This window comes from Phoca vitulina, unplaced genomic scaffold (genome assembly GCF_004348235.1).
Source record: "Phoca vitulina isolate PV1807 unplaced genomic scaffold, GSC_HSeal_1.0 scaffold28, whole genome shotgun sequence".
Lineage (NCBI taxonomy): Eukaryota > Metazoa > Chordata > Mammalia > Carnivora > Phocidae > Phoca > Phoca vitulina.
Genome location: NW_022589731.1, coordinates 20,549,693 through 20,570,679, shown reverse-complemented (window position 1 = coordinate 20,570,679; position 20,987 = coordinate 20,549,693). Strand labels below are relative to the sequence as shown.

General features: G+C 52.8%; 1 protein-coding gene across 3 annotated transcripts in view; it reads left to right on the top strand.

Annotated features, from left to right (window-relative positions):
• The first annotated feature begins 619 nt into the window (after positions 1-619).
• The window catches only part of CTBP2 (C-terminal binding protein 2), a 155,554-nt gene continuing 135,186 nt past the window's right edge, over positions 620-20,987 (top strand). Inside the window, exon 1 of one of the 3 annotated variants that reach the window (XM_032423430.1) lies at positions 620-701. The gene's annotated coding sequence lies outside the window, so the exon portion shown is untranslated. Of the gene's footprint in view, positions 702-13,177; positions 15,522-20,987 lie in introns of those variants that run through there. The other 2 variants (XM_032423433.1, XM_032423431.1) reach the window with 2 other exon arrangements.

Genomic DNA, 20,987 nt, shown 5'->3' with positions numbered 1-20,987 from the left:
CTCCTGCGCAGCCGGCGGGCACCGGGCGACGCGGCCGGCGCCGCTTCTTTCCCTTTCCCTTTCTCTCCGTTTTCCGCCTCCTTCCCGGGAGGAGAAAACAAATAAAGAAGAGCAAATAGCCGGGAGGCGCAAGGCATCCAGGACGCTCCCTCCCCCGATCCAAGTTGGAATTAGCATCCTCTTGGGGGTGAGCGCGGCGCGGGGCGAGCGCGGGCCGGGGACCCCCAGCGCAGCCCCCTCCCGGCCAGCCGGCGCGGGGCTGGGACTGGGGTGGGGAGGATCGGGAGCCGGGTGGGCGGAGGAAGGGGGTGGGGTGGGTGGGGAAGTAGGAAGAGGCTCGGCGGCGAGGGGAGGAGGAGGAAGGGAAGGGGAGGGGTAGGGTGGGGAGGGGAGGGGAGGGACAGGGAGGGGAGGGAAGGGCGGGAGGGGGAGGGGCGGGGAGCTGGAGAGATTAAGTTTTTGTGTGTGTGTCCCTGTGTGCGTGTGTCATTTTAAGGTGGCCCGGGAGCGGCCCAGAGAAGCCGGCGGCGGCCCGAGGAGCGAGGGACCGAGCCGGGAGCCATGCCGCGCTGAGGGGGGGCCGCACAGCCGCCGCCACCGCCACCGCCGCCGGGTGGGGTGGGAGGGGCGGGAGCCGCCGCCGCCGCCACCGCCTCCCGGGTGGGCGCCCTTCGCCGTGGACGCCGGCGGCCCGGGACGAGGTAAGAGGGGCCCCGGGGGAGGGCTGGGGCCGCTGCCGCCCCCGCCTCACCTGCGGCCGCGGGCTGGGGGCGCCGCGCCCGCGCCTCACTGCGCCACTCGCCGTGTTGGGGGGGGGAGGAGGAGGGCGAAGGACACGGAGCCGGCATCCGAGGACATCTTTGGTCTGCGCCCCCGTGTCCCCGCTTGGCGCCCGGGGGTGGGAGCCGGCCTGAAGGTCCTTGCCTGCCGCCCCCCGCCGCCGATCGCGCCCGCCGGTTGCCGTTTGTGCCAGGATTTTTGTTGTTGTGATGAGAGTTGATGAATGCGAAGTAGGCGGTCACCTTCCTTCCCATCAGGATTGGTAAAAAAAAAAAAAAAAAAAGAAAAAAGAAATCCCGAGCGCGGCGGCGTCCGGAGGGCAGCGGCGGCGGCGGCGTCTCGGCGACGGTTTCCTAGGCGCCCCCGGCTCCTGCTCCCCGAGGCCGGTGGGTGCGCGCGCGGGGGCCGCCCGCGACCCAGGCCGAGCGCGCGGCGCGCCGCGGGGACAATACGGCCGGATCCCCCGGGACCGGGAGTCCGAGCGCGCGGGGCCTTAGGCTTGCGGGGCGGGGGTGGGGGGAGAGCGGGGGTCCGCGGGGAAACCGGGGCGCGCGCGGCTCAGGGCCCCCAGGGGAGCGGCCCCTGCTGGCCGGGGATCCCGCGCGGCGCCCCGGGAGCGCAAGTGAAAGAAGGGAAAGGAGGCGAAGTGGAACCCTTTTGTTTTGCCGGCCCCGCATTGTTGGCTCCTCCGGGCAGCCCGGGCCACATCTGCCGCCGCCGCCACCACTGCCGCGCCGGGCTGGGCCCGCCAAAGTCGCAGCGGGGCGGGGGCCCGGGGCTGGCCGGGCGGCGGGCGCGGGCGGGGGCCCAGCGGGCCGGGCATTTCCTCTGCCCGTCCGCGCTCCCGCGGGCACCACTTCCTCCTCGCCCGCCGCCGCCGCCGCGAACCCGGTCTGCCCGCCTCCCCCTCCCGGGCTGCACTTTTCGGGTGGGGCGAACCAAAAAGAAAAAGTTTCGCAGGAGGGGCTGGCGAGGGCGCGCCCCGGGCGGCGGGGACCCGGCGCGGCGTAGCGACAGCCGGGCCGCCGCGGTCGCCTCTTCCTCCTCGTCCTCTGCGGCGTAGGACTGACCCGCGAGGCCGAAGGGAAGCGCCTTTCTTTCTCTCCCTCCCGCTCTGCCCAGCGCTCCGGGGCAAGTTGGGCAGAGGCGCGCGGGAGCCGGGCGCGCCGGGGCCTTTCTCCGGCGGGAGGCCCCGCGGCGTAGCTGCTTGCCCGCAGCCCGCGCAGCGTCCTGGTGCTCGGAGGCCGCGGGCCCGGGAGCTCGGCGCGGTCACCGCCGGCCGCGGCGAGACACACACGCGCACACACACCCTCCGGTGGCTCGCTCTCGGCCGCGGCGGATGGTCACGGACCCTGAGTGTGCGTGTGCGCGCGAGTGTGTGGGGTGGCCCCCCCCCCGCCGACCCCGAGTACTTTTTCCGGAGGCAGCCCCAAGCAGCAGCTGGCTCCAGGGGTCCCCATGTTTAGTATTTTACAGGGGAAAGGAGGAATTTTTCGTAGAAAGCCCCGCTCGCTCTGCGTCCTTGCGGTGGCCTACGTCGTCATGCCGGACTCACTTGCCCTATCCAGGGTAAACAGATCTCTCTGGATTTTTTTCCCACCTTTTTTCTCCAAAGATTGGAGATCAGGTTAAGTTCTTCGAGAGTCAGATATGAGTGGCTTGAAGGGTAGACAAGAGAATTGTATTCTATAAATATGCATTGGGAATTTAAAATGCTAAGTGCCTTATTTGCAATTCTGTTGGATATTCTAGAGACTGGTATATTTTTATCTGACATGGATAATTTGGAGGGGACGTATATTTTGGTTAGTTTACAAAGTGGTTCTGCCTCCCGACTTTGGCGAAATATATTAAACTCTCCTACTACTTTTTCAAAGAAGGTTCTCTACTAGGTGCTTGGGTTCAAAGACAGTTTTAAAATTACCTCGTGTTCAGTACCTGAGACTGCTGTTCTGCCTCTAGGGCTCTCACAGTAGAACTAGTTAGTTTTCTTGTACTTAGGAGAATTCCAGTGTTTTGAAAAAATTTTTAAATAAATCCTTTACATTTTGAAGTAATGGTACTTTAAAGGATCTTGTTTTTATAATCATTTGATTTCAAAGAGTACTTCTTACAGCAATTATAAAGTGATATTCAAAATGCTAATTAAACACTTTAAGTCAGAGCAGCTTTAATATTGAAACAATTTCTTTTCTTTTTTTTTTTTAAGTAACAGGGACTATATCCTAGAGTTGAAACACTAAAAATCCTTTTGTCTGCCATCAGATCTCTGAACCACAGTGACACTCTCCTGTAAAAAAAAAAAACAAAAAAACCCTGGTGCCCTTTTTATTGCCCCCCAAAGAAAAGTTAATGAGATGGTAGGTTTCAAGCAAAAAAGCAGACCCTCCTTCTTGCAAAATATGCTTACAGTTGCCATTGAAGTTGTATGTTAGCCGTGAATGCACTTGCCTTTAATGAAGCCAGTTTAATCGTTCACACTTGATCAAGTATAACAGGACCAAACAAAGGAAATAAGCCAGCATATTTCTGTAGAGCGTTGAGGGGTTTAGTGTAAGTGTTGATGTCAGGTCACCCCCTCCCCCCACTCTGCCCCCAGTACAAGGGAGTGAGGGTTGAAGGCAAAGGGAATTTATGGCACTGATTGGTTTTTCTGTGCCTCAGGGGTAGGGGACCCCAGTTTGTCCCTGTAGAAAGCAGTTATTAGAGGGAATTTTAAAATCTTGGCTTTAGAACTCGTTTTGAACCTGACAAGGTGCTTTTTGGTTTAATCCTTTTTACTGTTTGGGAAGATAAGGCTGGGGGGGTGGGTATGTTGTCTCCCTCATTTCTAACTGTACCTTAATAAGGCTGAGTGGAGGGTGGTGTGGCTCTGCAGTTTGAGCTCCAAGCCCTGTGTTATTTATGACTTCATTTGGGATCTTTTGAAACTGACCCTTGAAAGGGTGTTCTCCTGGGGGAGGGGCAGGGTGAATTACCTTTTCTTAACTCTGATTTTTCTAAAAAACTTCTTTGTCCCTAAAATGTATTTCTTTGCTAGGCACAAGTTGCAACTTATTCTGGGACTTAGTCATCAACTCAAAGAAGAAATATTTGCAAAGTGTGTCTTCTTAAGGTTAAGAAAGTAAAAAAGTTTGGCTACTTAAAAACAAACACTACTAGCATTGTAAAAATACACCAGTGACATACTTTGTGAGATATTTTGGCCTTTTAAGACTCAGGGCACACCTGTTCCTGTCCCTGCAGGGTCGAGTTTGCTCTCCTTGGCATTGTTCATCTGGTCGTGTACACAAGATGAAACAGGAAAACTTGGCTATCTGAATAATCATTAACTAGCCAATCAGTTATCCTTTCAGGGAATAATCGATAACTTTACTCTTGACTTTTAACCCCCCCCCCCAAAGAAATTGCATCTCTAAGTCTGGGAAGTGTTTTAAAGAGAGATGATGAAACACAGCCACAACAACAACGAACAAACAAAACTACAGAGTCAACCCGCATCTCTTGCAGCATTCGGCGTAGCTAGCTACAAGGTCAGGAAATGATGAGTGTATGAAATCAGAACTGAACAAGCACTGCCCGGGGTTTGAAAAGGATATTGTTGGGAACTGTTTAAAATACTAAAGCAGGGCGCCTGGGTGGCTCAGTTGGGCGCCTGGGTGGCTCAGTTGGTTAAGCGACTGCCTTCGGCTCAGGTCATGATCCTGGAGTCCCTGGATCGAGTCCCGCATCGGGCTCCCTGCTCGGCAGGGAGTCTGCTTCTCCCTCTGACCCTCCCCCCTCTCATGTACTCGCTCTCTCTCATTCTCTCTCTCTCAAATAAATAAATAAAATCTTTAAAAATAAAATAAAATAAAATACTAAAGCAGAGGGAGCTCGGGATGGCTCACACCACTTGAAATCCTTGAGATTCTCGCGGATTAAAAACAAAAAGGGCCCAAATCTCAGGCACACCCCTCCTTTGAGATCTAGCACCAGATTGCCATTTACCAAAAGTCCTTTTCCTTCGTGAATCACTGTTGAATGCAGTTACACCCTCTGCATTTAAGGCTTTCCCTAAATGGAACAAATTTAAAGGGGAATGGCCCATCCCCGTTGTCATTTTTTTTACCACTGTCATTTCAGTATAGAAGGGCTGTCATCATAATGTGAGTGCAGCCTGGGTCCCTCTGTGAATAATCTTTCTATCAGTGACAAGCAGCAGGCTAAGTGTCCCGTGTCCCTGATACAGGCCACAGACATATAGTCATAAAGTACATGATCAGGAGAGGAAATTTATCTGTTGGGCAGGGCATAACTCAGGTAATATTTCCAGTGCATGGCTGATAGTTCCATCACAGAGGCTGGAACACAGGTTTGTAGTAATTAAAAAAATGGGAGTGCAGTTTGCCCAACCCTTTGAAGAGAAGTACTTGGACTTAGCAGAAGTGACTCGGTATAGTGAAATATCGGGATGCCTTTTCCTCCAAGATCTTCCCGTGAATCGCTAGCTCAGGAATGCTCGCGTGGACTACTGAAAAACTTTTAGTAGGCACATGAAAATGCTGGAATGGATACACTCTGAGGCCACACTGCCTGGGTAGATATCAGTTTTCTCCCTTACAGCTGGTGAGCATGTCCTAATTCACACTGCTGCAGTTAAAGTTACAGCACACTGGGAAAGGAGGGAAAACGCAAGGCTTCTCCCCACGGACGAGCTCGAGAAGTTAATTTTTTTCTTCAAGTCTGTGTTTGATGGAATATGTATCGAAGATGTATGAAAGGTTTTTTGTTTTTTTTTTTTTAAGCCCTATCTCTGGATTTGGAAAATTATACTTAATCATTGCTAAAAACTTCAGAACCATTTTCAAGGTGTTCAGTGTTTCTTTTGATCATGATTTAATGGATGGCATCCAAAAGCCATGAATGTGATTCAAATGATCCTCACAAATTAATGTTGGGGCAGAATCTGCAGTTTGCTTTTTAGCTCTCATTATCGATGTTTAAAGCCTAAATTTATGGCTGCACTTGGGCATTCAGGACTTCCCTGCTGAAAAGAAGGACTTTGCACATTGTGCAAAAAAAAGGGGGGGGGACTCACAAATGAATACAGAATGTACAATAGGGAGAGAGCCTGGCCATTGTTTGTGTGGAATGTTGACAATGGGAGCCAAGGGGCAGTTTGGCCTTCATTCTTCCAACTGCTCGAGAACACAGAAACTTCAGGAGCTGCGGTCGGATGGGAACCAGAGGCACATTTATCTGCCTTTGCCTGGCATGGCAATGTGGGCCACTGGTCTACTCCCTTTCCAGAGTTTTCTTAGAAGGTGGTCCCTTTTGGACTGCTAGGGACCTTTGTGCGCTCTTCTCAGTAATCTGCTTTTTTGAGTAAAGATTCTAAAAGCAGAGAGAAGGGTTCTTCAAAGAAAAGTGTGAAAAGCAGACTCCCCCCCCCCCCACCCCTCAAAACACAATGTTAAGAAATCCTACTCAACCCTTACCAGAAATTGAGGAATTTCAAGTCGCAAGAAGCTGTTGTGTTTATTTTTATTACTCCTTATGCTGAAGTAGTTTTTAATCTGTTTGTAGTGTTAGGGAAAGTAGAGCTGAAGTGAGTATTTGTTGGGTTTTCATGTTTGGTTGGACAGCTGCTGCCATTTTTGAGAACAGTCCTCTGTATGCATCTTTCTCCCCATTCACAGAGCCCTCCTGCTTCCATGTGGGAACTGAGGTTCCAGAGCGGAGCCGACTCTATAGTTCCAAGTGGCGGACATTACTGTGTCCTTTCTCTTTTGCCCCTCTACCCTAAGTGGAACAGTATAGACATTGACTACCGTTGGGGGCTGATGCCTGTTCTGATTTTATCGAGGTACCCTTGGTTTAGAACTTGAGGGCCACTTGACCATTTCATCTGTATCAAGCCTATCCCTCCTTGAGTGAATGTTTCAGAGATGATCTGATTTAAGTGTTTCTGTAACTAAATTTAACAGATCGTGGCCAAAAGTTGGCTTTTAATGTTCACAAAACTTCTGATAAAATGGTTGGGTTCTTATTCATGGGGCAAGTGATGCCTTTGATTTTATGGGGAATTGTGACTTCTAGATAATAACAGAGCCTCATTCTTCCCAGTGGTATTTAGAGGATGTTAATCCCCAATAGCTGTTGTTGTCTGAATTTGGTGGGCTAGTCTTTGGTGGTTGTTTTCTGGGAGTCCAAAAAAGTCTGGGGGGCTGGATGGTGGTGAAGTGGGGGAGGGTGGTGCTCTTCATCCATTTGGTTCTTAAAATCTTTCCCACTTCTAAAATGCAAAAAAAAAAAAAAAATGCACCTTCTTTTGTGTTATTGCTTTAACTCCCTTCAAAAGCAATCTATTGATCAGCAGAAATGTGCTTTTTGCATTAAAATAAGCCCTTAATTACGATTTGAAAGACACTGTTACTGGCTTGAAGATTGATTGGAAATAGTGGCAATATTTCTGTCTCTCATTCCAGCCTACATAGTGGCAGGGACTGGAAGGGCCTTTTTAAAAGATGTGTAACTTAGGTGGCGAGCGGGTCTTTTCTGCAGCATCGGGGCTAGCCAAGGGGTTGTAAACTCACTGCGGTGCTCCAGCCAGGCCTGAAATCTGGCCTCCAGCAATCTGTCCAAGCCCAGGACAAACAAAAACTTCATTATGGAGTCAAGGAGTCCCAGGAAGTTCCTTTGGAAGGAAATGTAGACCAAGACCGCAGAGGTCAACTCCTCTGGCCTAATGGGATTTTTTCCCCTCCAGTATGGCAACTTAAAAAGCCTACCTAATGTTGAGGCCTAGCAGAGAGCCAGTAGCTGGGTGTAAATGGCCCAATCGACCTGGAAGTGCTCATAGTGTTCCTGCCCCAGGTGTGGGAGGGGGACAAGAGGAACTGCAGGTGAAATTCTTTTGCTGTAGGGGGTGTGAGGCTGGGAAAGGGTTTGTGCACCTTTCCTGTTGAATGTGCTCTGTCTGGGACTTTATTCTTTTGCTGATGGATGTCTTTTAGTGCGGTAGGCCTAGAAGCGCAAACAAAGTCACAGTATGTCATCTGCGTGTTCAGGCCCAGGTGGGCTAGGGAGGGGGTGGGGGCGGTGCCCAGTGGCTCTTTTGGATGGTGGGAGAGCCTGCAGTAAGTTGCAGCTCCCAGGCCCAGCCAGCAGTGAGCAGCGGGAGGGCTCTCGAGAGCTCTTGACACCCTGTCCCGGAATGGTTGAGGGGACTGGGAATGTTCTGCCTGGAGGGGAACAGCCTCACTTGGTCACATGGGCTTGCTTTGCTGGAAGGGACGGAGTCCTGGTGACATCAGGGAAGCTTTGCTGGAGAAGCTGCTGGGCCAGATGGTTGCATGGGCTCCTAGCACCGGCTGAGCTTGGCAGACCGCTGTGTGAGGTGTGGTTAGGTGGGACAAAGCTTTCCAAACACCGGAGACCACCAGGGCAGCCCTCACTTGGGGACACTTTCCTAATGAACTGGGTGGGGTTGGGGAGAAACGCTGCATTTTCTTTCCAGTGGCGGTGACAAATATTTTTCAAGTTTTTTTCTATCTCTTCTCCAGACTTTGAGCTGTGGTCTGCAGCGCTGGCCGATTGCTCCATCTGCCCTTCAGGGACGGGATGGAGCAGGAGGCCCAGGGTGGATGCCAAGTGGGAATGATATTTCTCCCCAGGAGCACTCAAGAGATGTACCTTATTCCTTTTTCTCTGCGATTTCTGGTTATGGGCTAGAAGTCACTCCAGGAGGGCAATGAATAAAGAGTATTTTTTCTGTACAGATATCAGTATGCACATATAAGTGCCTATACGTAAAATCTCAGAATGTTTTTGATCTTAAAACCATTTCGCAGTCATTAATTTTCGCGAAGCTCCTGCGGGCTAGGTAAACAGAGCAATTGCTATTTTGCCCGCCGCAGAAATAGTGAATCACCTCCCCCAACTCCTAAAGAGGCTGGTGTCCGCCTCTGGTTTCCGCAGCGCGCTGGGGGTGTGGGGGCCCCGGGAACCCCCACGTTCCGCCCAGACGGACCACAGGGCGACTTCCGGTCTCCTGCTTGACCTTCTGATGCCGGGAAGGCAAAGTTGGGCCTTGGGGGAAGCCTGGCCGCCGCACCTGGCCGCGCTCTACCTGGAGGGGGCGGGGTCTGGCCGCGTTTCCCCGCGCGCGCCCGGACGGCCGGGGTGCCCCGCCCTGCTGGAAAGACCGGCCTGCCGGCGTCTGCGGTTCCCGGGGTGCCAGCACCCCCTGACCTCTGGGGCCCGCGGACCTGCCGGCTCCCGCCCTCCCCTCCGGGCCCGCGCACCTGGGGCTCCGCCCCCCGCAGGCCCGCGTACCTGGCGGCCCCGCCCCTCCCCCTCCGAGGCTCGCGTACCTGTGCCCCCCCTCGCCCCCCCACCCCCACTTGACACCGCCGGAAGCGCCCCTCCTCTGGCGCTGGCCCTTTCACTTGTAAATAGCAGCCGTTTCTCGCCGTGGGGAAGTCCTCTGGAGGTGATAGAAATGGCCCCTGCCCCCCTGTGCCCACTTCCTTCTTCCTCCCACAGGCCATTGTGCGGGGTCTGACCCCGGGCGGCGGGGGTCCGGCCGGACGCCGCCCACACCCGCAGAGACCTCCGCGCCCTTCCGGGTCCCGGGGCGGGACGGGGAAGGAGCCGCGAGACGACGCAGGACCCCAAGTGGGTCCCGAACCCGCGCCCGAGGCCCGGGGCTGAACCAGGTACCTGGCTGGACCGTGCCTGAGCCACCCCCACCCCCCAGCGATCGTAGGCTCCAGGAACCCCCAACCTCCTTTCTGCCCCCACCCCCACCCCGAGGGGACAGGGAGGTCCGTTGATCCGCGATGGCGGCGGAGACGCAGAAACGGTGAACGGCCGCATCCTCACGACTTGGCCCGCTTGGCATCCGGTCCCCTGGGCGGTGTTGGGGCCGCGCTCCTCTTGCAGCCTTCCAGTCTGGGCGTCTTACTCGTGCCAGCTACCCGCGGCGCCAGTTGCTGCGGGAAGCAGCGAGGGCTACCCAGGCCTTCCCCAGAACCCACGTCCAGGACAAGTGACCTTACTGCGCTTGTCACAGTGCGGCTCCTGATGGGCCAGTGAGTGCAGAGCCAGGATGGTCTAGGGCTTTTCCACTTTGCACCCCTCTTGTCCTTGCTGGAAGAATTTGTGTGTTTGATTCTTCCTGTTCTGGCTGACTTAATTTGAAACTCAAATCTACCCCAGGCCTTTTAAGTAGTACTCTTATTTTTGTTAACAATATAGCTATGGTTTATGGAGCATTTACTTAGTATCTTTGTCACTCCCACACTTGATGTATTTGGATTTGATCTTCACAGTAAGGTGGGGTGATGTCAGGTGCCGGAGGCACTTGGGTGACTTGCCTGTCACCCCTTGCCCCAAGTGGCAGAGCTGGGATTCGGATCAGGCTGTTGGCAGTGGGATTCTGGCAGGATTCCTTGGCAGAGGAGGAACTCCTCCTGCATTGGGAGCCTGTCCTGTCACCCTGAGAGCAGAGGGGAAGTGAGAATTCCAGGCTTACCCCAAATCTGGCACGTTCTCCCCAGGATTCAGATGGGCTTCTCAGAAACAATCCTCTTTCTCAGGCCCGGGTTGACTTCCACATCACATGGGGCTATGAGAAGTCTGGCTTGTTTTAATTTCCGCCTTTGATTAGTGATCTTTTGTTAGGATCTCACAATCTAATGCCAGGGAGGAATTTCTAGATAGTTTCCTGGACAAGGCCTGTTTTAAATTCCCTACACTTTTTGGGTTAATGAACAGCATGGCTCCTGATCAGAAGCCTCGGGCAGGCTTCGCAGTCAGGGGCCCCCTTGGATGCATGGGGAGAGTTCTGCCCCTCTGGATCACGGACTCACTGTCCAGGCAGAGAGTAGACATCCTGAAGGACTTCAGTAGTCAGGCACTGTGCTGTTTCTCCAGTCGTGTTCCTTCATTTACTCTCTGATCCTGGTAGAAGTGATGGTGTTTTACCGGTGAAGAAACCGAGGGTCAGGAAGGTTAAGCAACCAAGAGAGCCAGAAGTCTAGTTAGTTCCCAGTCCATCCTGAGCTGGTTTCTCTGTAATTGATTGAGACTTTGGGCTTTTGGTTGGGACTTGGGTACAATTGGGGATGACTTTGCAATGATAGCCAAATTAGACCCCTTCTGTGCTCTCGATCTCATTTTCTCCCTTGCTTCCATCTGGGTGTCTGATGCAACCACCCTACCCGCTCCCAACACACACACACACACACACACACACACACACACACACCTCTTTCACAGTGCTTAGGCTCTTTTGGTGGTAACATTGGATTTAGTGGCCAGGTATCATTTATCAGACTCAGATTTCCAAATTTGTGGTCTAGGTTAGTGATCTCAGAGTTTTTCAAAACCAGCCCCCCTTCTTCCTGGGGTGTGCCCCTTTCTTGGGGAGGGGCTGGAGGTGGTGGATGGGACGCTCCTTTCCCCTCACTCTGGCTGCTGTACACTTTCCAACAGGACTCATGATGCACCTCTTATAACGGGAGTTGCTTCCTGGGTTCAACATGGGGGCATCTGGGAGAAGAGACTGGGAAGATGGGGAGGATTTCATCTGATTGGAATAGTCTGTTTGCACCATTCCTGTAAAAACCGGCCAGAAACTTGATTCCGCTGGGTAAACCTCCTTTGGGTGGCTGCCCTGCGTTTGTGTTGGCCTTAGCAAGGAATTTGAAATCATACTCCTGAACAAAAGGAGCAGCCTTCTTTTCAAAGAGTCCATCAGAGAATTGAAAGGGAATGGCACAAAGTTGGGTGTGTCCTGAAATCCGGAGAGGAGCCTGCCTGGGTGATTAACTCACCTAAAAGGCACCCAGGGCAGGTGACGCGAGAGCTCTCACTGACCTTGGCTTCCTTTAGGGTAAGATCCCCCAAGGTGAAGATTTTACTGAAAAACAGGCTTTCCTCTACTGACAAGATTTCCTTCCTGCCCTGCCGTGCTCCTGACCCTTTCGGGAACACGTGTGTGTTTGGGAGATGCCCGACATGGCTGCTCTGGCTCCAAGGCCCCCCCCGTGGGGCTGGGGGCGGCTCGGGGGGTCTCACTCAGTCATTGCGTTCTGCCTGGTCTGCAGGGCTGAGGGGAAAGGCCAGGAGGGGCGGTGTCTCTTGATCAGCTGGTCACTGTAGCCCCGATGTGCTGGCTCAGCTCTAGTTTAGGTAATGATTGTATTCTTTCTATTTTAAGTCCCCCGTGCAGTTTTCAAACAGGTCTCCATTCTGCTTCACTCCCCACAGAAAGAGGGGCTGTGGTGGGGCTCGGTCGGCCGCCTCGGTGGGGCAGGAGAAGGGAGAAGCTGCTTCGGGCCACACTGCCTGGAGCGTGGATGGGGCTGGGGTTTCAGGCTTCTCTGCGTAGATGACGCTCCGATGTCCCTTGTAGCTTTGTCCGCTTTTCCTGGCTGGCCCCACCATGCACGTTCTTGACGGGAGCCAGGGGTCGTGGGTGGCCTCCGAACCGGCCTTCAGATCTGCGCTGTAGAAGCTGTGTGTCTCTGTCCTGTTCCATGTTTCAGGATTCCCTGGCTCTGCACAAAGGCCCCTGAGCTTGGCATCCAAGTCCCTCCAGCAGGACACAGGGGCCATCTGATTAGTATCCCACATGCCCGTGTTGGTGCCGTGGTGAGTACACCAGGTTTCCTAAGACCCGATTTTTCTCCGCCTTGGCCTCTGTGCAGAGTTCTGTTTATTCTCCTGCTCTTCCAAGATGCTTGTTGCTTTTCAGTCAGGGCTGAGAATTTTTTTTTTTTTTAAACACACATCCTTTCTTCTCATTTCTCAACTAAGCCTGGGATTAAGAATGTGGCTTCAGCTGACAAAAGCCAGGAGATTTCAGAATTAAAGTTGGAATTCTATCTGTAATGATGTCTTCCTGAGTATTTAAGGAGGACTTTGAACCGTGGGTAATTTTTTTTCCTTCCTAAACTGGCCAGATGTGCTCCGAGTCGTGGGCAAAGGAAGCAGCTCCACGTGATTTGAGTTTTCTTTGTGATAATTGTGAGCTTGCCTTATTTGAGTCCCCTGTGTCCCAGGGGCACAAAGGGAAGAGGCTTGTGACTGGCCCCTGTTTGGGTTGTGTTCTTACTGTGTGTGTCACACGGGCGTGAGAGCTTCGAAACTGCCTCCCCCCCCCCCCCCCCCCGCCCAGCTCAGCAAAACCACTTGAAACGCACTTTGCAAGTATAACTCTAGTTCTTTAAAATGTTTCTCCACAAGAGAGATTAAAAAGTTGGGTTTTTTCTTTTGTTTTGTTGTGATTCCTTTCATCATCTGGGGCAGCGGCTGGCAGGCTGGGCAGGCTGGGGGAACCGAGGGAGAGGGCCTGGTAGGAGTCGGGTCTGGTTTCTCTTGTTAGTGGGGGAGGGGGCGGGGTCAGTGCAGGGACCACTTTTTGGCCTTGCCTGAACCGGGGTGTTTTACAACCTGGTGATCACTTGGCGTGGCAGGCTCCAGGGTCAGATCCAGAAGCTTTGCCCTGGGCCATCCCAGCAGCCCACTTGGGAGCCCAGGGTTACCTGTGTTCTCTGCCTGTTCACTTCCCGTGAGGGAGAGGAGAGGTTCCACAGAAAGGTCGTGAATGTCATCCTTCCCAGACTGATGCTGGGCCCAAGGAGAGCCACCCCATCCTCAAGACCTTAGGAAAGGCAACAAGATAAATACGGACTGATCAGATGGGACAGATGGTTCGAGAGAGTGTGTGGCAAAGGAGGCAGGGAAAGCTGCTTGACTGCATTTGGGATTTACTGAGGCCTCGGAGAGGACTTACCGTTTCTGAATCTAAAATGAGGATCAGAATTACAAACTGCTTGGAACAGGCCTGACACACCATAGGTATTTGTTAAATTTTTAAAAATACAAAATGTAGACAAATAAATCATCCACTTCTGCCTCGAGGTGCTGTGTACCTGTTGGAGCAGGTTTCCTTGTGTGTCCCTCACACCGCCGGGGTGGAGATCAGAGAATCCTGACCTCAGCAGTGGAAAGAGGGGTTCCCCTTGGGTGTTGGGGGACCGGAGAGAAGGCTCCCTGGGCTTTGAGATGGGGCTTGGTAGTCACAGATGGTGGGCTGTGTCCTAGGGGAATGGCCGCACAATGGATGGGAGGTTTTATCCTTTGCACACGAAGGACGGGTGAATTTCATGGAGCCTGGTGAAGTGCTAGGTGAAATGGGTGTGTAGTGAATAGTGTTTGAGGGTGGGAGATCCAAATCCTGGTGCTGTTAAAAAAAAAATACAGGGATATAAGGGTGGTGGCTGGTTAAGTTAGGGAGCAACCCATCTTCTCGATGATTCCTGGGGCCAAAATGATGACCCAAAAACCACTCAGGTTGTTTTTAGACTGGAATGCTACTCTGTATTAGGTCACTCTGAGAAATGCCCAGTAAAATATTTACTTTCTATTTAAGAGCTACTTTCCCTTACCAGAGAAGGAAGAAAGAGTAGTCCTCTGCCTGAGAACGGCCCACGTGGGGGCTCGGGTCCCCCCCGCTGCAGCTGCCCTGGACAGGTGGGGTCCACTGAAGAGCCAGCCCCGTGTTGAATTCAGCACCACTGAGTGCTCTGCACCTTCTCTACAGAGCTGATGAAGCACAGTGCAGGTGGGCCTGACTGGCCACATTCCGAGGGGAATTTGTGTAGGAGAAGGCACTAGTCAGCCCCCTTCCCTGTCAGCATTCGCCTTCACATGCTCCCGTCCGATCTCCCGGTCCCGAGCGGGCAGTAGGAGGGTTGGTACCCGTCCTGGAGAATGGCTTGTTGGGGTTGCCTTCCTGGCACGTGGTGGGCACTTGGTCCGTAGCAGCTCTGGTGAGTGGCCCAGGTCCAGCTGGGTGACCAGCTTGCTGCATGTGTTCCTGCCCCTTGGCCCTGGAAATAGGATGGTACTTGCTCATCTCCTCCCAGGCAGTCATCCACTCATGGGGACCGACTGGGTGCCCACTAGGGCCCGGTGCCGGGTGGGGCTGCACATGACTGCCCGGGGGCAGGGTTCCTGCTCTGCATTTCGTGTTGGGCTCCAGGTTCGAGTAGTAGGGTCCCGAGAGCATGAAATGGTGAGGCACAGCCTGGGGGGACTGTGTTCTGGGAAGATGTCCTACCGGGGTCCGTGGAAGGGACAGTTTGTTGCCTTCAGGGTGGGCTGGTCATTTCATGGACCAGCAGTTTCTTTGGGTTCAATTCATGCCATTAAAAAAAAAAATCTCCCTTGGAAAGCAAGATGGTCCTTGAAAATGCCCTTGGAAGGCAGCCGGTGCTGGAATGTGAGGACATCTCAGGGGTCAGGGGCCAGAATGTCATATTTCCACATTTGCAGATCCTAGGGAGTGGTGTACAGTAACTAAAGGCTAATGCACGTGGGAAGGGGCTCAGACATTAGCTGGTGGTTTGACCACCATCATCATCATCATTGGTGGTGGTGGTGGTGGTGATGGTCTGAGAGGAGTGGGAACCATGGGTAGTACCAGGAGCTGTGGTGGGTGGTAAAGTAAGTGCGACTAAAGTTCCCTTCTGCCTCTGCCTTTTTCAAGAGATGCGCTGCGTGGCTTGCTACATCCCTGTAAAACATCAAGCTGGAATTAGAGGCCTTCCGGGATCACGGAGAGGTCCTTTGTGCCCTGCTGCGTCAGCACAAGTTGCCAGCAGCCCTCAGCCCACCCCCACCCCAGGCCCTGCTCTGGCCTGCCCCATGAGTGGAGCCCATGGATTCCGTGCGTGTGTTTAGCGGTAAGAAGCTGGCTGTGGGCTTGGTGGTTTTCACATGAGTGATTCATGCAGTCCCCAGGGAGGGCCTGTGCCCAGGTGGTTTAAGAGGGTGGCCTCCGGAGCAGGGCTTCTCTGGGGTGCCCCCTGGCCAGAAGTAAGTCTCCTAGAGCTCCACCCAGCATACCTTTGGAAGAAGCTCCAGGTAGGGCCAGAACAGCTATATTTTTAGCAAACTCCTCCCGGTGGTTCTTAATGCAGCCAGCCCAGAACCTGCCAACTGCACACAGATTATCTTTCTTTAACAACAAACCACTCCCCAGCACACATCCATACACTTGAGTCTAGTTATTGAACATTTGGCACGACAAATGATTGAAAGATTTTATATGTCTTGAATAACCCCCTCCCCCTCAAAATCTGAATGAATAGATTTGGAAATGGAAATATGGATTTCTGCCCAACCTAGTCTGATTTTTTTTTTTTTTTTTTTTTTTTTTTTTGGTTTAAGAGGGATTCTCCACCCCCTAGAATAGCACCAGGCTTTCCTAGGGACAGGAGGGAAATTCTGCGTGTACCCGTTAACATTGGAGCTGGTTCCATACTCAGATGCACTTGACATGGAACTCTCTTCTGACCGGTCAGCAGTGTCCGCCGAGGGGGGCTGGGCTGAGTGTCTCAGCCTGTTGGCAAGGGGAGAAGTTGGTTTTACAAATTACATTTTAGTACAATACAAGTCACTTTAGGGAAGCACACTTTGGAAATCTGGGCACACAAGTCAAGGATGGGTGCAGCGGCGGGGTCGGTGACTTGCACACTGGCCGGTGTGAGCGTGCACGAGATCAGCACCAGGCACATCCGCCTCGTTTTGCAAGTGAACAAGTCAGCCTCCAGGAGCTCTTCTGAGCCGATGGTATTATTTCCCTGTGTCGCCAAACACAGATTTGGGGACAACACCTTCTGTTTTAGAAATGTAAGTAAACACATTTTGTGGCAGATCCTTTTTATCTTAATCAGTGGATTTATTAATTAGTAGGCTTCACTGAGGCTGATAGCTTATGTTTCCGTATAGATGACAGCTTACCTTTATTCTGTTTGTAGAAACACTTTGTCATACAGGAGCTTACTTTGTTTTTTAGTAACAACCCTAATGAGACAGTGAGGAGGTGTGGTTACCTCCCACTTGCGGAATCCGCTGAGGGATCTCACAAGCCACGTGGATGGGCTCACGGTTCATAAATGATGGAGCTGGTTCTGACCTGCCTCTTCTCCACCAATACCAAGCTGTCTGAAGAGTGACTTTGTATTCAGATAACCCAATTCTTTTTTTTTTTTTTTAAAGATTGTATTTATTTGAGAGAGAGCACACGCTGTGCACATGCACACCTGTGCCTGAGTGGGAGGAGGGGCAGAGGGAGAGGAACGGGCAGACTCCCCACCGAGCTGGGAGTCCCGATCCTGGGACCCTGAGCTCATGACTGGAGCTGAAGGCAGGTGCTTAACTGACTGAACCACCCAGGCGCCCCTCAGATAACCCAATTCTTTTTTTTTTTTTAATAGATTTTATTTATTTGACAGAGAGAGATAGTGAGAGCAGGAACACAAGCAGGGGCAGTGGGAGAGGGAGAAGCAGGCTTCCCGCTGAGCAGGGAGCCCGATGCGGGGCTCAGTCCCAGGACCCTGGGATCATGACCTGAGCCAAAGGCAGACGCTTAACGACTGAGCCACCCAGGTGCCCCCAGATAACCCAATTCTAAGGATGAGGGTGTGTGTACAAATTTGAAGGCAGGGTGGGGGTGTGGGGACGTCCACCGAGTTTGAAGAATCTGGAGCCTTTGTGTGAGTTCCAGGTGCTAGGGTCAAGGTGAGCTTGAAGGGGGGGGGCATGCATGGTGTCCTCAGATGAGTGATTTAAGGGGCTTCTTACTCCTTGATCTGAGGTTGTTAACTGTGGTCTTGAGCTTTTTGGCCCTTTCTGGTTTGGGTAACGGCTTTCTGGGGGAAGTTTGGGATACCTTTTGAATTGCACACAGAGATATTTACTGTGAGAGAAATTCCAGCCATTACCTTAACCATTACCTGGCCAAGTGGCACAGGGATAGATGTCCGAGGCCACAATTCTGTTTAAATACGAGAAGTAGAAGCCTTTGGGTCCTAGCAGTTTCTTTGGGGGCTGCTTTTGGACTTGGGTTAGCAAAGAAACGACTTTATGATTTATGGTGTTTATGAAGACTAGCGTACCTATCTGTTTACATATAGACATCTTAATAGAGATTAAATACAGAATAAAGCAGAATGCATGAACGAAGATATTCCCATAAGCAATATTGTAGTGTTAGGCAGTGTAATTATGTTTTGTACACTTCCCAATTAAGCAGTTACGCATTACTGGAAAAACTACCTTTAAAGATTTAGGAAAGCTTTATAATTTTGTATATCAAATAAAAATAGATGTATCATATTTTATGCATAGGGTTTTAAATTTTTACGTTCTATGATAAAGTAACTCAATTTGGATTGATTTGTGGAAATTTATGCAGTGACACCGAGATGAATTTGCTTTTTCTGAAAATGGCCTGTTGAACAAAAATCTGCTTCTTGAGCAAATAGAGCTCCTACTGCGCGCCAGCCTCCAGGTGAGAGCAGGGAGGGTTTATCCTGAAGTTCAGCAATGCACTGGTGACCTTGCAAGAGCTGGAATGGGCGCGGGGGGCTTCTCTAGGGCATGGGTGGGCGGTAGGTCATCCCTGGGCTGAGGGGTCAGGGACGCCGAGCTGCTGGAGGAATTGAAAGACATTCGTGGTGCTCTCCTATGACCGAGGATGTGCTGTGTAGAGCTTAAGAACATAACTTCCAGATGTGCACTTAGGGTCCCAGGACACCTGCCCCCCTGGTGAAGTCCTTGGGAAGTGACCCCACTTCCTTATGCCTGAGTGTCTTCACAGTGGGGTGGTGGGTGCTCAGGGAATCTGTGAGGGCAAAGTGACTTCATGTATGGAAAGCCCTTGACATGCGCCTGGAGGAAGATCTCCAATGTGGGCATTACTATTATTATTATTATTATTATAGTAGTAGTAGTAAATGTTGGAGTAGAGAGAATGAAGTGTGGGAGTGGGAAGGACTCTAGGTCTGAAGAGGCAAAGAGAGGGCCCAGAGGGTTGCGGGGTGGCCCTGAGTTCAGATCACCACGGCCAGACATGGCTTTTTTTTTTTTTTTTTTTTAAGATTTTATTTATTTGCGCGCTAGAGAGAACGGAGGGAGAGTGAGAGGGAGAAGCAGACTCCCCGCTGAGCAGGGAGCCCGATGCGGGGCTCAGTCCCAGGACCCTTGGATCATGACCTGAGCCGAAGGCAGATGCTTAACGACTGAGCCACACAGGCGCCCCAACACATGGCATTTTAGAGCGATGGCCGTGGTGCCTGGGGGACTGGACCCGCTGTGGACTCGGTGGATGTGGGGGGTGGGGGAGCTATCAGAAGGGTGTTTGGTGCTCAGTCTAACAGGCCCAGGTGCCTGACGGGTGGTGGACAGACAGGAGGACAGTGGGTCAAGTACTTGGGCTGCATGCACGGTGGGTCACTCTTTGGGGGTCTGCTCAAGGACTCAGGCTGCAGGGTGGGTCCGTCATCTCTAAACCCAGCTCATTTTACACCAGAGCTTGAGTGTCAGTTTCGCTCCGAGCTCCTGCACATGACCCTGTTCTGTTCCTCCACAGAGAAGCCCAGGTGCCAAGATAGGGCTGAAAGCTATTTTGTCACTGTCACTATATCCTCTGCCCCCCCCCCCCCCATCGGTCATCTTCAGGGCCAGGGATGGTGGTGATCCTCTCTAACAAAGGGGCCAGCAAGGGAAGGCTCAGGTCTTGTCCTGGCTCTGCCCTGAGCTTGCTCTGTGACCTTGGGTGAACTCCAGCGCTGCCCCACTGTTTTTCCTTCAGTGGGCGTCCCTGGGTTCTCTGGATTGGGGCACGCCTGGGGGTCCCAACGCCTTACTGATGGGGACTTATTAGGCTGGGTGTGGCCTCCGGGGGCTCTCGAGGGCTACTGGCTTGGCCCTTGTACGCCTGTCCCACGCTTCCCCAGGATGACAGTGGCAGCCCTTAGCAAGGGTAGATCCAGTCCTGCTGGGGATCTTCCCGAAGGGAGCAGCGGGGAGGGGCTGGGGGGAGCCTGTCCATTCCTGGCTTGATCAGATGGGTTTGCAGTTAGATTAAAGGGACCCTGACAAGGCTCAACTTTTTTAAAGGGACCTCCTCCGAGGATCGAGGAGTCTTTGGGGTAAAAGCAGTCAAGCACGGTACTTGAGGGGAGTCTCATTTCTCCTTTCCCTTGCTGGAGGCAACAAAAGTGTCTTCCCTGACAAGATTGTTCCGAAGTGCGGCTGAGTTTCAGGGACGCTGCCAGTGTGTGTGCAGCGGGGTCCTTCCCGCCGATGTGGAGACCCTTCTGGGGGTTGGGGATTGGGACCGAGGTGATTTCCTGGGGGGTGCTGGAGGCTGGGGTCACCGCTCTGGGACTGCAGTTGACTGCCCAGGGGAGGATGTCTGTTTTGTTTTGGTCTTTCTGGAGATGGAAGACGTTGAGAAACTTTCACGTAGGTGTAATTTACATACAATAAGATTCACCCTTTCCGCCTGCTGTTCTGTAAGTTTTGACCAAAGATATGTAAACACCACGTGCCTGCAGAACCAGTTCCATCACGGAGGAAAGTTGTCCTGTGTTAATGGATGAAATCGCCCCTTTTTGTTAGTAGAAAGGCCAGCCTCGGAAGTTTGGCGAGGTAGGTAGATGTGTCTTGTGAGGCGCATCTATAATGTCCGAGGTCTCACTTGGCTCAGGGGGACTCTCCAGTCACAGCAGATAGAGTTGTTTGAGGGGCACGCACCCACGCCATCCTAAGGATGTCTGAGACTTCAGACATTTGGCCCAGGCTGGGCAAGATAGATCCAAGGTCAGTCCGTGGAGTTGGAATCTTGTCTGCCCCATGAAACCCCCAAAGGTCCCCTTTTCTCTCCCCAGAGGGGTGAGTTCCAAACCCATACATACAGGCCAGGGTGCTTCTCAGGCCATTGTCCCCGGGCTTCCTGGGGACACGCACACAACAGCTGCTCACCCTCCTCCACACAATGTCCTGCCAGCCCCTCTTGGAAGGTGCCCGGAGACAGGTGCTTCTCTGTCCACCCCGGCTGCTGGGTCTGGGTCCAGAGGGATCGGGAGTGACCGCCACGTCACTAGCCGCTTCCTCTGTTCTCCTCCTTGGGGGAAGTGGCTTTGGAGCAAGCAGCCAGTGTACTTCCCGCATGCTGTGGTCATTCTGTGTTCTGTGACTCCTGGGGACACGGGGCAGTGGGGGACTCAGGTCCCCATTTGCCTTACTGCGGTGGTTTGGGGAGAGCCTGGAGGGCCTAGAGGACTTTGCTGTGGGAAGGTCAGTGGCTGCCAGATCCAGCGGTGGATCACTCCCCCGGCTCAGCATCCCACCCCCGTACC